This window comes from Accipiter gentilis, chromosome 28 (assembly GCF_929443795.1).
Source record: "Accipiter gentilis chromosome 28, bAccGen1.1, whole genome shotgun sequence".
NCBI lineage: Eukaryota > Metazoa > Chordata > Aves > Accipitriformes > Accipitridae > Astur > Astur gentilis.
The window spans coordinates 5606496-5619356 of record NC_064907.1 but is presented as its reverse complement, the minus strand read 5'-3'; positions in this window follow the sequence as shown (position 1 = coordinate 5619356).

Here is a 12861-nt window from a genome sequence, read left to right as displayed (position 1 = left end):
ACATTTCTGGCTTTTCTGCCAGAATTTCTAATGACATTGGTAGACAGTCTCTGAGGGTATGAGAGTGGCAAAAATATTTTCACGCTACTTTTCCTGAGCTAGCTGAATTCAGTGCCCTATAGAAAGGACTCACAGAAAAGAAGAGCATGAAAGGTTTGATACACTGAGGATCTACACAGTCAATTTCAGCAAGACAAAATATCAGTATTTACCATCTTAGAAACTAGCAATTATGCTCCAAAAAGGCCCACCATAATTAATAGACAAGAGTATATTTAAAAAGAGTTACAAAGAAAAAAAATTATATACTGACATTTCTCAGTGACTTTTCAAAGATCTGAGGCTTTATGTACAAGTTAGCGAATGAAATAAGGGGAAACAGCTTGTCAAGGTTGTGCAAAGGTAAAGACTGAGTATACTATGAGCAAAAGGGCTGCAGGAAGAATGTAATAAAGACCTTTGATCAAAGATGATAATTTTTATTTGTAGGATGAAAAATATTTCTGATAACGATATCTATCAGTGATGTTGTTTTTTTTCCAATGAGATTTCATAGAAACAGGAAAAAAAATTGCAAAATACTTAAATGACATCAGGGAAGAGAGGGACTAATGGTTAAAATATTGCTGAATTCTTTGTAGGAGTCCTTAGGAGAAATTAGGAAGGAATCCCACTAAGACAACACAGAGTAGGGAAGATCAATTAGTATCCTGTTGTGCACATTGTCTTTGACTTCACATAGCTTTGAAGACTTTCTTTAAAGATATTTTTATATTCTCATAAATATTGTGGTGATCTTAAGGAAAAAAATAGATTCAAGGCATGGATTTCCTTTCTAGTATGCAGCACTAAGTCCAAATGCCATTTTAGCATATATTTTGTACCTGATATCATCATACCTATGGTAGCTGGTTGCTATTTACATGTATTAAAGCAAATTGTATCAACAGACCACATGGGAACACATAGCATAATGGCAACTCCTATCATCAGCAAATGAGGCTCAAGCTGTCTGTAGTCACTTTGTGTTTCACCATCTAACCCTTACTACTGTCCTCTGTTAACTACCAGGAAAGTAACAATGCTCAGCAAGCAGGCCCTATTGAGAATCCTAATAAAAAAAAAAAAAAAATCAAGCCACAATCTTGCAGCTCTGCTGGTCTTCACACAATACCTATCGCTGTGCCAAGAGTGAGGAAACAAAGTGATGTGGAAAGAAGTAGTGGTCACCAGATTCTGTCTCCCAGCAGAAATGAAGTTCTTGTGAGGCACAGAAATGTTTTGACCATAAAGCGGATGTTGTCATCACTGTCTGCAAACATGAAGGATGAAAGCAATTTCAAATGTTCTTGGCGTCCCTCAAAATGCCTTTAATAGCCTTTTTTTCTTTTCAATTTTTGTACTATTGAAAGCTTTCCCTTAGCTGATGGCAAAAAGGAAAATTAAGCAAGGGTAAATCTTTTTTTTGTTTTATTTGGCATGTACTGTCTCTTATATTTTTCTATAAATAGGGCATTGCTTTTCTAAGCCAGTTCACTGCTGGGTAATAGCCCGTGGTTTACCTACAAAGGCAAAATAGATGGCCATTAGCAATAAGTGACTCATGTATTATAAAACAGCCCCAATAAAAAGAACCATCTCTATCGACTCATGGGGTAGGATGATGAAATGGTATTTTCAGTGAACTGGCTGAATTTTGCAATGCGGAGCAAGCCTTGCACAGCCCACCCACACTGCCAGCTCAGTCTGGTACTTTGTTCCTCTTTGTACTGGGACCTTTCACAGCTACAATTTCCCAGCGCAGAGCAGCCAGGGAGGCAAGTATTCTTCCCTTTGCTCCTTTGACCACTGAGATGACCAGCAGCTGCAGGTCTCTCAAAACCAAGCAGAACAGCCACGAGTTGTCTATAAAGACCTCTGGAGTTTCAGTCCTGAAACTCCAAAACAGCCTGTCTTTTCATATACTCCCTCAGCTAGAGATGAGGTAGGTGGTAGGTGCCTGTAACGAGTCCATATCCATGCAAGTCTGGAGGAGATGCTCTCTGCCACAAGATTCCCTCTCTAGGAGAGCAGCAGCCATGACTGTGAGTCAAATGTTCTGCTAGCAGGAGATCAAGCAGTGTCCTTCAGGACTGAGCCTGAGATTTTATTGCCTACAGTCCCGCATAGAAGAGACTGCACACTATGTCCTGTGGTCCTTTCAGAAGTGTTTCAAAGTAATTGCTATCCTGAGCACTCCCAAAAATGTTTTAAGCATCTAAACCTCCTGATCATCCTTAAGTAGAAATAATGTAGGATGAGGCACTGAACGCTTTAGGATCCCACAACAAAGCCATCATGGAAACCATAAAAATACTTGCAGAGAGTTTTGAATGGAAGCAGTGCTGCTGAGACTGCCTCAGGATTTCAAGATCATTCAGCTATGAAGAAGGGCTGACTTCAAGTAGTTTCTTAAGAAAAAAAGTCTATGCTTTGTGGCACTTACCATCACAGAGATTTTAGCATCACAATCATGAATTAAAATATGATTTAACAGGTTACACAAGGACAGAGACAGGGCAAGTTTAAAATTAAATGTTTTCTGGCTATTGTTCTGAACTGCACTGTTAAATAGCGTACCACTTGATTTTCAGTTCTGTCCTTATATTCTTTTCTATTTTATTTTGCTCAAACCTTCATTCCTGCCTCTGAATGACAACCCTTTCAACGAATTGGTTCAGTATTTTTTTGATATGGCCAGAAAAAAAAATTGGCTGTGGCTGAAAAAGGCTGTGCTGCAAACATGGTTTGAAGTAATTGGGAGAGAGAGTTGATCAAGTGATAAGAACACAAAACTGGAACTTGGGAGGGTTTGATTTAATTGCCTGCTCTCCCACAAATTTCCTACGTGGTCTTAAACACATCACTTAGTTCTCCTGTGCATCGGTACTCCACCTGTGTAACGGGGACAATTCTCCTTTGATGCTCCCTGTAGCAATGTAGCAATATACATTCTAATGCTCCTTAACAGTGACTGGGGTCATGGTAATCTCAGAAGTAAAACTTTTTAAGCAATACCAGCAATTTAGTAGTCACACTTTGTCTGAAATAGTTATCCTGCATCGTCACAAGTAATTGCAGTGAACCCTACATCTGAAAAAAAGGGAAGAAAACCCTTCTTGTTTTTCACTTTCTTTTTTTGAGTTTTTTTATGACTATGACAGCTGTTTCAGAGGGGCTGTAGGAAAGAAGCATTGAAAAAATAGGAAAATACACTTTAGTATTCCTGCCAGGTTTTCTGCTGTGCCATCAGGTGAAGAAATTGCAGCTGGTTTTATTATTTGTGAGGATTTTCAGCATCATAATGAGTGTACTGTGAGATTTTACAGCTATTTTTACCTGTAGAACTATAAACTGCTTTTGCATCTTAGCATTTCCCTGTGGGACTGAGGGGTAAAACCAGCTGCTTGATGGATTTCGGTATCTGGTATCTGCAGTGTATATTTTTGCTAGTCCTTCCCACTTTATACTATCTGCAATGGAGCAGAGCTTTTAATGGTCTTAATATTACCAGTGGTTACCTGGGAGGAACAGACTGTGGAAAACACGACCAGGTTGGTTTTTAAAGTGTTCATGCTAGAAGCTTTGAGAGAGAATCTGAAAGTCTGTCCCCCATACTATTAGCATTTATAGCAATTAAGCTTTTTGCTACTGTGTGACCCAGTGTAGTGACAGGATTAGTGGGGATTTAGTGATTTAGATATATTTAGTGATTTAGATTCTCAGGTTCACTGAGAATTTGCCCATCATAAGCTATTCAGTAGAAATCTTGAAAACAATGTGGGGAGGCTGACATAAAGGAAAAAATGAGCCAAATTAAGGTACGGCTTCTGGTCCAAACACAACGTAGAAATCCCCTAGTGCAGGCACCTCCAGAAGCACCCTTCTGTCATAGGTATTAGCTGTGGAAACTGCCCTTAACTGCAGAAAGATTTGGGCATCTTGCCTGCTGGTTCTGTGTTTTATCCCTTTTTATAAGTGAGTTCCTTGTGGGGTTTTGTGCAGAAGGTAGAGGTTATAGCTTTTGCCCATTTCCTTCCAAATATGTACCCAGGTGGTAGCAGGGAAGAGTGATGCCATCATAATCTCTTACTGAAACAGCAAAAGTATATGGTCACAGCAGGTTGCACCCATTTTTTGGTGCTATCATTAAATTTCTGTGCACCCATTTTTTGGACCCATGCATGTCCTATTCTTTTCAGTTGATGCTGGGAGTTCCTAAATATAGAGAAGGCAGCATTTAATGCTGCCTATCCCTATGCCACAAAGGGAAACCAGAAATGGACGTTGGCTGAATAATCCTATCAGCCCCTACTAAAACTCATTGTTAGATCTTCATGAGCTGAGGTACTTACCTCAGTACATGTCACTGAGGCACATGTCTCTTCAGCACATGCCATGATTTCCAAGGCATGTGTGAATAAATGGTAAAAAAACCCTTTAGTAGGAGGACGGGAAGGGTAGGTCATGTAATTAGATGAAAATAGGTCATATGACTGGGATTTTCCTTGTGATGAAATACTCGTTGCTGCCAGTTTAGTCAAATTGGGGAGAGAGAGGAGGAAGGGTTGTAACCGTATTGTCCTTTCTTCAGGCTATTTCTTGTTTCTCATTGTCTCTTAACCTCAAATATCTCATTCTACAAAAAAGTCACAGACTCCCGCTGCAGCTGCTTCTGTTACTGTGAGCAGCATTGCTTTTTTAAAGTAAATTACTGATAGACTAGGCTTGAAATGTCACCAGGACTGCATATTATCATTAAGAGAATTTATTTGCTTCCTTTGGGGTTTTCCTCCTTAGGAAGAAGAATTTTATTTAGGTGTACTGCAAATTTCCAGTGTAACTACATTTGAATTTCAAGAGTGTCTTCAAACCAACAAATGGCCCATGCATGATGTCTGTACTTGACCCAACCTGCACTAGTTTAATGTGCATTGTAAGCAGCCTTCTCTCAAATTATGCAAACTTGTTGGCAGAGATCAAGTCTTCTACCTTTTTAAGGCAATACCTCAATATTTACAAGAAAGCCTTCAAACATGGTAGTTAAATTAGTGCTAATCCATCACTTCAAGTGAATAGTCTTATAAGCAGAACCTGACGTAGAGGAGGCATTTTAACTAAGAATTGAATCCACTCTTTGAGTAAGGAAGGCAAAAAGAATACTGAATAGCTTCCCAGTGACTGCATGAACAGGACTCCTTGGAGACAACAGGATATGTTGATGTAATTAAAGACATCATAATACAGAGGTACCAAAAGTCCAAATCACAATGGACATCCAGCCTTATTTCTGGGATTTGAGGCATTGACTTTACAATATTAAACAGTGCTTTTCAGAGAAACAGCAACAGAGCTGCATTACTTTAAAATATGCAGCTCCATCAAAATCTGAACACTTTGAGGATTAGGCTATTTTCCTCCGAAACAAAATTATAGCAAAATGGGAAAAAGCCTTTTGATAGTCTTGCAACATCATCTCTAGCCAGAGTAAAGCCAGACTTTTATATGCTTACAACTGTTCTTGCACAGGAATTCTTGTATGGATTTGTTATTGATCTTCTAATCTTGGAGGTATGCTTTTTATTACTGTTATAATTAACATTTAAAGCACATGAGGTGTCATACTACTTGGCGGTGCACAGGTCCTGATATCATGAGACTTTTGTATATGCTTCACTTCTAGTATGTGTCTACATCTCCATAAACCAGAGCCACTGAGTACACAGATAGACCTTGCTCCCCATTCTTCCACCTCCCAGGTACATCGTACTTACCTACAAGGAATACCAGTGTGAGAGCAGCCCTGCTCCCCAGGCGCTGCACTTCTGACCCATACTTTGACAGGACATGGCTGGGCAGTAAGGCTGCTTAATTTCTCTCCCACCATCGCAGTGCAGGCCTGTAGAGGAATTTCATTTCCAGTAGATTTGTCACCTACCTAAAAGTAGTAAAATGCTTTGAGACACTCTTGACTTAAAAAAAAAAAAAAAAAAAAAAAAAAAAAAGTGCTAAAAAGAGAAAAAGATCTTACTGTTATGACTTGATACCAACATGAATTAATTTCAAGCTATCTATCTCATATTTTTCAATAAAAGACATACTGAAAGAATTCCATAACTGGCTGCACTAACTTTCCTGTTGTTTCTACATCTTACTACCCTGGTGTAAATTCCATCTCTGATTCTTATAACACTGCGGTTCAGAAACTGGAAAGCAGCTTGGCACTGCCTAATTCCTTTTCATGACACTGACATCCTGCTATTACTGGTTTTTCCCTTCCAGGTGCGTTAGCAAGTGAGGCTGGAAGTCTATTTTAATAGCAGTTTTTAATTTTCCTGCAGTTCATCTTTTTCATGCTGGCTGGGTAATTTCATTTGTTGTTGACCTAATTCCAGTTATGGAAGTTTAGACTATTCATTATCACAGAAGTTTCATCCTTTGGCCCTTAAAATAATTAGACTTTTAAAAAATATATACTATAGATTATTAAAAATTGTTACAAATTTTGCTTATTGAGTGCCTTGTTTTAAACGAAAACATTTTGTTTGTACACAGCCTTCATGATGATTCTTTTTTAATTGTAAGGTATAATTATCACCAGGAAGGGTGACACTAAAGTTTAGCCATGAACTATTATTTGATCAGCATGGCACATGATGTTGTTGTCACAGATACCACAGCTTCACTGCATGACTGTTTCCCTCCAGCAATATTGAGGCAGAAGCATCCGCTGTAATTAGAGGTTTGAAACCTATGTTGTGTAATTGGTTCTGCTACACTGCGCAGAATGAGTGTCCCTTTTAAAAAGGGGAAAACAGAAAAGCAGGTTAACTGAGTGATTTTTGCTAGCTCCCTGCCTGCCCTGCCATCCCCTCTAGGTGACTGATTCTTGCTTGCTTGCTTGCACTTTAGCAGTCCTGGGAGGAGCAATCAGTTCTCTCAAAGCTTCTTGGCAATTTGTCCAAGTCCTAACAGGTTTGGGGAGGAGCTGGATCCAACTGACCTTGGACAAGAGGTTGCAGCTCTGAGGGTGATGGCTATGACTTTTTTGGTTCCACCGATAATGGGAATTTGCCCTGGTTCCATCAATGTGTGACTAATTTCCTGGACAGCTGAGCCAGCATAAACCTGTGGTGTAGGTAAGGAAAACTAAACTGTTACTAGTTATAAATTCCAGTGGACTTAAGGTAAGTTCAGCTTTTTGTCACTACACTGGAGATTTGGATGCAGGTCCAAGGTATTGCTCCTTGGCCAGAAGTTTGGTGGAATCTTGGACAAATTCCAAAAGTGCCTCTGGGAGGTTTCCAGGGTGGCAAGATCTGCAGAGCAGCATTCCTGGAGCTGCTCGGTGATTAATGATGAAGTCTGTAATAACATGTTCACTATAAATGTTTCTGTTGTTTCCCCGTCTAAGCATGTACTTAGGAACAAACAGGCCATGGAGACCTTTGTGCCATCCATACCCACCAGAGTCCTTTGGCATTCTGCTTGGCTGCCGTAGGGAACTATGTGAGTGTGGGAGAGAGGCAGCTGTATTTAATAGTGAAGCTAGCTCAGCCTGGGAGAAAGCAAAAGGTCCTGGGGGAATGGGAGGGAATAAACCAGAAAACACTGCAACTATGGCTTTTGGATTTGAATGAGGGAGAAACTCCTCGTAGGCCTTATTTGTAAGGGTCATTTAGGGATATCCTTTTTGCAGTCCAGAATCTTTATCTGCTGCTAAGCGATTACACAATATGTTAGTTGAGGTTTCAGACATTTTATGCAATCAGTTGCTTCTAGGAGACTGATAATCAGAGCTGAAGCCCTCCCGTGTGTGTTGTGTTTCCAACTCTTCATGTTTTATCCCAAGTCTCACAGTGTTTTTCTAGTCTTGACTAATGGGTGTATATTCTTACTAGAGTCTGAATTTTTTAATATAAAAATTTCTGTCCCTTGTGGCTATGGAGAAACAAATATTTTAAGAAGCTTGAAAACTCAGAAACTACAAGTTAAATATAAAAAGCCTCATCTTCACTAGATTTGTTCATTTGTTTTTACTGCCTGTTCATTGTATTTGAATATTTCAGGGTCAGTATTTATTGTCCATTACAGTGTACACAGATATTACTTGTTTGTATCCATAAAATAGTGTTAAATCAATGACTTAACCAGCAAAACAGATATTGCAAAGATTAAGAGGTTATTAAGTTGTCTTCCATCAAACCCTAACCCCGAAGTCATTGGGAGATCCTCCAAGTGTTATCCGAGGAAGATAAATGCCATGCACACAGGAGGACTTTTTAGTTATTTGCAAGCAAAAATTTGTGCCTCCAATTTTTGAAAGACACTTGTGCAGACTCAAAATGAATTCTTGGTAGTATGTTGCCACGGCAAACTGAGGAGATGTCCTCTCCCTCCTTATCGAGCGGTCAAGTGTGGGTAACCGTGTGAGGTGATATGGTCCATGTTCTCTCTGCAACTGGGGCACTTTCAGATGCACCAGGGGAATGCAAAGAGGAAACAGAAAAGGACACAAGTGGAGGACAGAGACAGAGGAAGTGAGCTCTGGGCACAGCTCGATGGCTTCCAAGAACTGGAGGAAGACAGAGGGAAAAGCTTATTTAAGCAGGAGGCCAGATATAACAGTGCTTTCTCATTGTGTTTAATCTGCTTGTGTGTACTTCTTCAGTCTTACCTTTGGCAGAAGTTTTTATCTTCACTTTCATTCCTTCCCTCTTCTCTGCTGTCCCTGCAAGAGAGAGAAAACGGGGCATGTATGTGGGCTGATGGTTTGCGAGCTGAGAGTATTGAGAACTCCTACAAAAACAAAGTTAACTTCAGTTAACTGAGAATGCTGATAAGGAGTTAAACGCTAACACCTGGTTTTAAGCAGACACCTCAAAACCAAAAAAAGCATCCAGATTTTTATTTCAAAACAAATGTCGACCTCTGTGCAGCAAGCACTTTCCAGACTGCTGCTTCAAAAATAGAACCTTTTACACACTTTGCCCTTCTTCGGATCTTTCCTGTTTGTTGTGGTTTAACCCCAGCCAGCAACTAAGCACCACGCAGCTGCTCACTCACTTCCCCCACACCCAGTGGGATGGGGGAGAGAATTGGGGAAAAAAAAGTAAAACTTCTGGGCTGAGATAAGAACAGTTTAATATAACATGAAGGAAGAAAATAATAATGATAATAATAACAATAATAAAATGACAATAGTAATAAAAAAAGAACTGGAATATACAAAACAAGTGATGCACAATGCAATTGCTCACCACTTGCTGACTAATGCCCTGTTAGTTCTTGAGCAGCAATTCGCCCCCCCCCAGCCAACTGCCCCCAGTTTATATACTGGGCATGATGTCACATGGTATGGAATACCCCTTTGGCCAGTTTGGATCAGCTCTCCTGGCTGTGTCCCCTTCCAACTTCTTGTGCCCCTCCAGCCTTCTTGCTGGCTGGGCATGAGAAGCTGAAAAATCCTTGACTTAGTCTAAACATTACTTAGCAACAACTGAAAACATCAGTGTGTTATCAACATTCTTCTCATACTGAACCCAAAACACAGCACTATACCAGCTACTAGAAAGAAAATTAACTCTATCCCAGCTGAAACCAAGACACTATTCCCTCCCTACTTACAGCAAAAGAAATAACAACAGCTCTGCAGACCTGACCCTAAAGACGGAAAGCTATCCTAAATAGGACAGAGGACATATGTGCAGTCCACACACCAGCGTCAGCAGAATATATCCTCAGAACCCAGAGGCAGCACAAGCGAGTGGTGCCAGGAGCTGCCTCTGCAGCAGCTGGGCTCAGTGTGTGGGTGCCAGAGACCACGTCCCCCAGGACCATGACACAGGGGGACCGTGCAGGCAAGAAGAGATGTCTTGTATTCAGTGATGCAGACCAATGGCTGCAGCTGAAACAAAATTGCTTGAAGTAATGATATTCTTTGTTTCTGTCTGTGTATGTTACAAACTGGTCACGTACAAATACCGGAAAGGATTGAAGTGTTAATGAGAGGAAAGTAAGTCCACATCACATGGCTGTAGTAGCTGATAACAGCACAAGTCTGTTCCTCAGATCTAAGCGATGCTTGGTGATTTCTCTGCTCCAGCCAATTTCAGTGCACAACCATGTGATTGTTAATTTGCGTCATTAATGCTTGGGAATTATTTGGTTATTTGTAATGTTCTCTGAACCGGACGTGCAGGTGTAGCTCTTGTTTTTAACTGGTAATTCTGATGAGCGTCTTTGGCCTGTTTTCAGGTGACTTACATGCTTAAATCCTAATGAGTTATTTTTAAGCTAAAATGTCCTAGTTTCAGGTTCAGCTTCACCTGCTGGATCTTGTTATTTATTCCTACAAAGAAGATCAGTTGTTTTTCATAAAAAGTCAAATTTCAGTGTGTTTTATAAAAAATTTAAAGGGCAAGAAGGACAATCAGAGCTCTTAATATTTACCATGGGTATGGAACCATTATAAGACATAAAAGAGTGATCATTAGAAATAACCTTTCTTCTGCAGGGGCAGGTATTGCTGTTCGGTATATAATGAAATGTAAGGGCACTCTGTCTCCAGGCCCGTTAAAGAGCCTTTGCTGGTGCTACATCAGCACTTACTTTGTTTTAGTGATGTGTTGGTTTTTAACGAGGCCCTGGCATGCAGCCATAACTTGGTTTTATGCCTCTCTTGTGTTTTCATCGCCGCAGGCCAGATGGTCTCAGCATTATATGCTTCCCCCGATATGGAATCTGACCACGGTGCTCCAAATTACTTGTAAGGTACCTTTCATTCCTCATGCTATACTTCCTGTTATGTAATCACAGTGCATTCAGCATTAGTCATTTCAGCTAAAACCAAACCTAGAAACTTTTGCATATTGTAGGCAGCATGTAGAGCTGGTGACTGAGCACAGATGTCAATGGGGCTGTTACTCTCCTTGGAAGCCTCAATTACCACTGGATTTGTAGGACAGGGTAGAGCAACTGCTTTGAAAAATTCCATTCAAATGCTTAGTGCATGATCAAATTGTGAACTAGCCTGCGAAGAGGAAAGACAGTGCAGTGGTTTCTACTACCACAGCCTATGGGTGCTTCCTCTCCTTCTGAGACCTTTTGTAAAAACAAGAGACAAAACCTCCTGTTGGTGAGCCTATGATGAGCCTGATGTGGTGGGCAGGGAAATGTTGCTGCTTGGTGATGTTAAATGCAAAGGTCCAGTTCTTCATTCTCTTCCTCATTTAGGTAAATTAACTTCCTCTACAGCTTCCACTCATCCTTGACTGATGGGATAACAACTTCTCACCCTGCTCTGATTAACTTTATGGCTGCCATCATGACCATTCCTAAACGTGTACCTGGATTTCAGAACTCCAGAAATGAGTTCTCAGTGATGCAGAGCAGTGTGAGGACAGCAACCATGAGGGAACTACTCTGCTGTACCCAAAAGGGGGTAGGGCTGTAAACGGTTTAGTGGCATTTGTCTAGGAGATGGGGGGGGTGGAGTGGCGGGGGGGTGGCACAAGAATCTTGAAAAAGGATGAATGTAGGAACAGAAGTTAATTTGTGGTTGTGGCTGAACAATGCAATAAAATGCAGTCCCATGAGCACAGCAGAAATGATAACAAGCCAGAGAACAGCAGGAGCAGGAAACAGTAATGCTGATGGCCACAGCTTGCTGTAGCAGTAGTGACTAGACAAGAGGTTGCAACCAAGACAAGGGGTCCCATATGCTACAGAGACAGGTGAAGTAAACTCACAGCAAATCACCAGAAGAGCTGGAGGACACACTTAGGCTGACCACAAGATAGCTGAGTGTTGTTTTAATAAAAACAATATTCCTTTTTTCCTCCCACTGTGGGGAAAAACATAGGTACATGTGCGTGCCTGTATGAAGGAGCTAGGGCAACACTTCGCGGCCTCTGTAGCTTAAGGTCATTGCATACAGAGTGTCCCTTCTGTTCTTCGTTCCAGGAGGAAATCATTAAACTGGCAGGCAAGGAATGCCCCATCAGGATGATGAACATACATTTCTCAAGCTGCATGTTCCATGAGAATTTTTTTGTACATCTATTTTAGTTTTTTAAAAAATTGACTTTAAAAATTGAACAATTTTAGACATTTTTAAAGGTTTGCAAAGAGGATGTTATTGGGGGAGGACGCCAAATCCCGACACTTAAATGAATTGTACAATCTCCTTTTTAGGCTTACAGTGGTGTTGTGGTCTAACCCCAGCCGACAACTAGGCACCAGAGCCTCTTGCTCATTCCCCCTAGGTGGGATGGGGGAGAAAACCAGAAGGGTAAAAGTGAGAAAACTTGTTGGCTAAGATAAAGACAGTTTAATAGGTAAGGCAAAAGCTGCACGCACAAGCAAAGCAGAACAAGGAATTCATTCCCCACTTCCCATGGGAAGGCAGGTGTTCAGCCATCTCCAGGAAAGCAGGGCTCCATCACGCCTAATGGTGACTTGGGAAGACAAATACCACCACTCAGGGCATCACCCTCTTGTTTCTTATTCCCCCAGCTTACATGCTGAGCATGATGCACTATGGTCTGGAATATCCCTTGGGTCAGTTGGGGTCAGCTGTCCCAACATCTTGTCACCTCCCAACATCTTGTGCCCCCCCAGCCAACTCGCTGGTGGGGTGGGGTGAGGAGCAGAAAAGGCCTTGGCTCTGCGTGAGCACTGCTCAGCAGTAACAAAAACAGCCCTGTGTTATCAAACACTGTTTTCAGCACAAATCCATAACACAGCCCCATGCTAGATACTGTGAAGAAAATTAACTCTATCCCAGCCAAAACCAGCACAAGTGGCCACATTTTAGAGTTC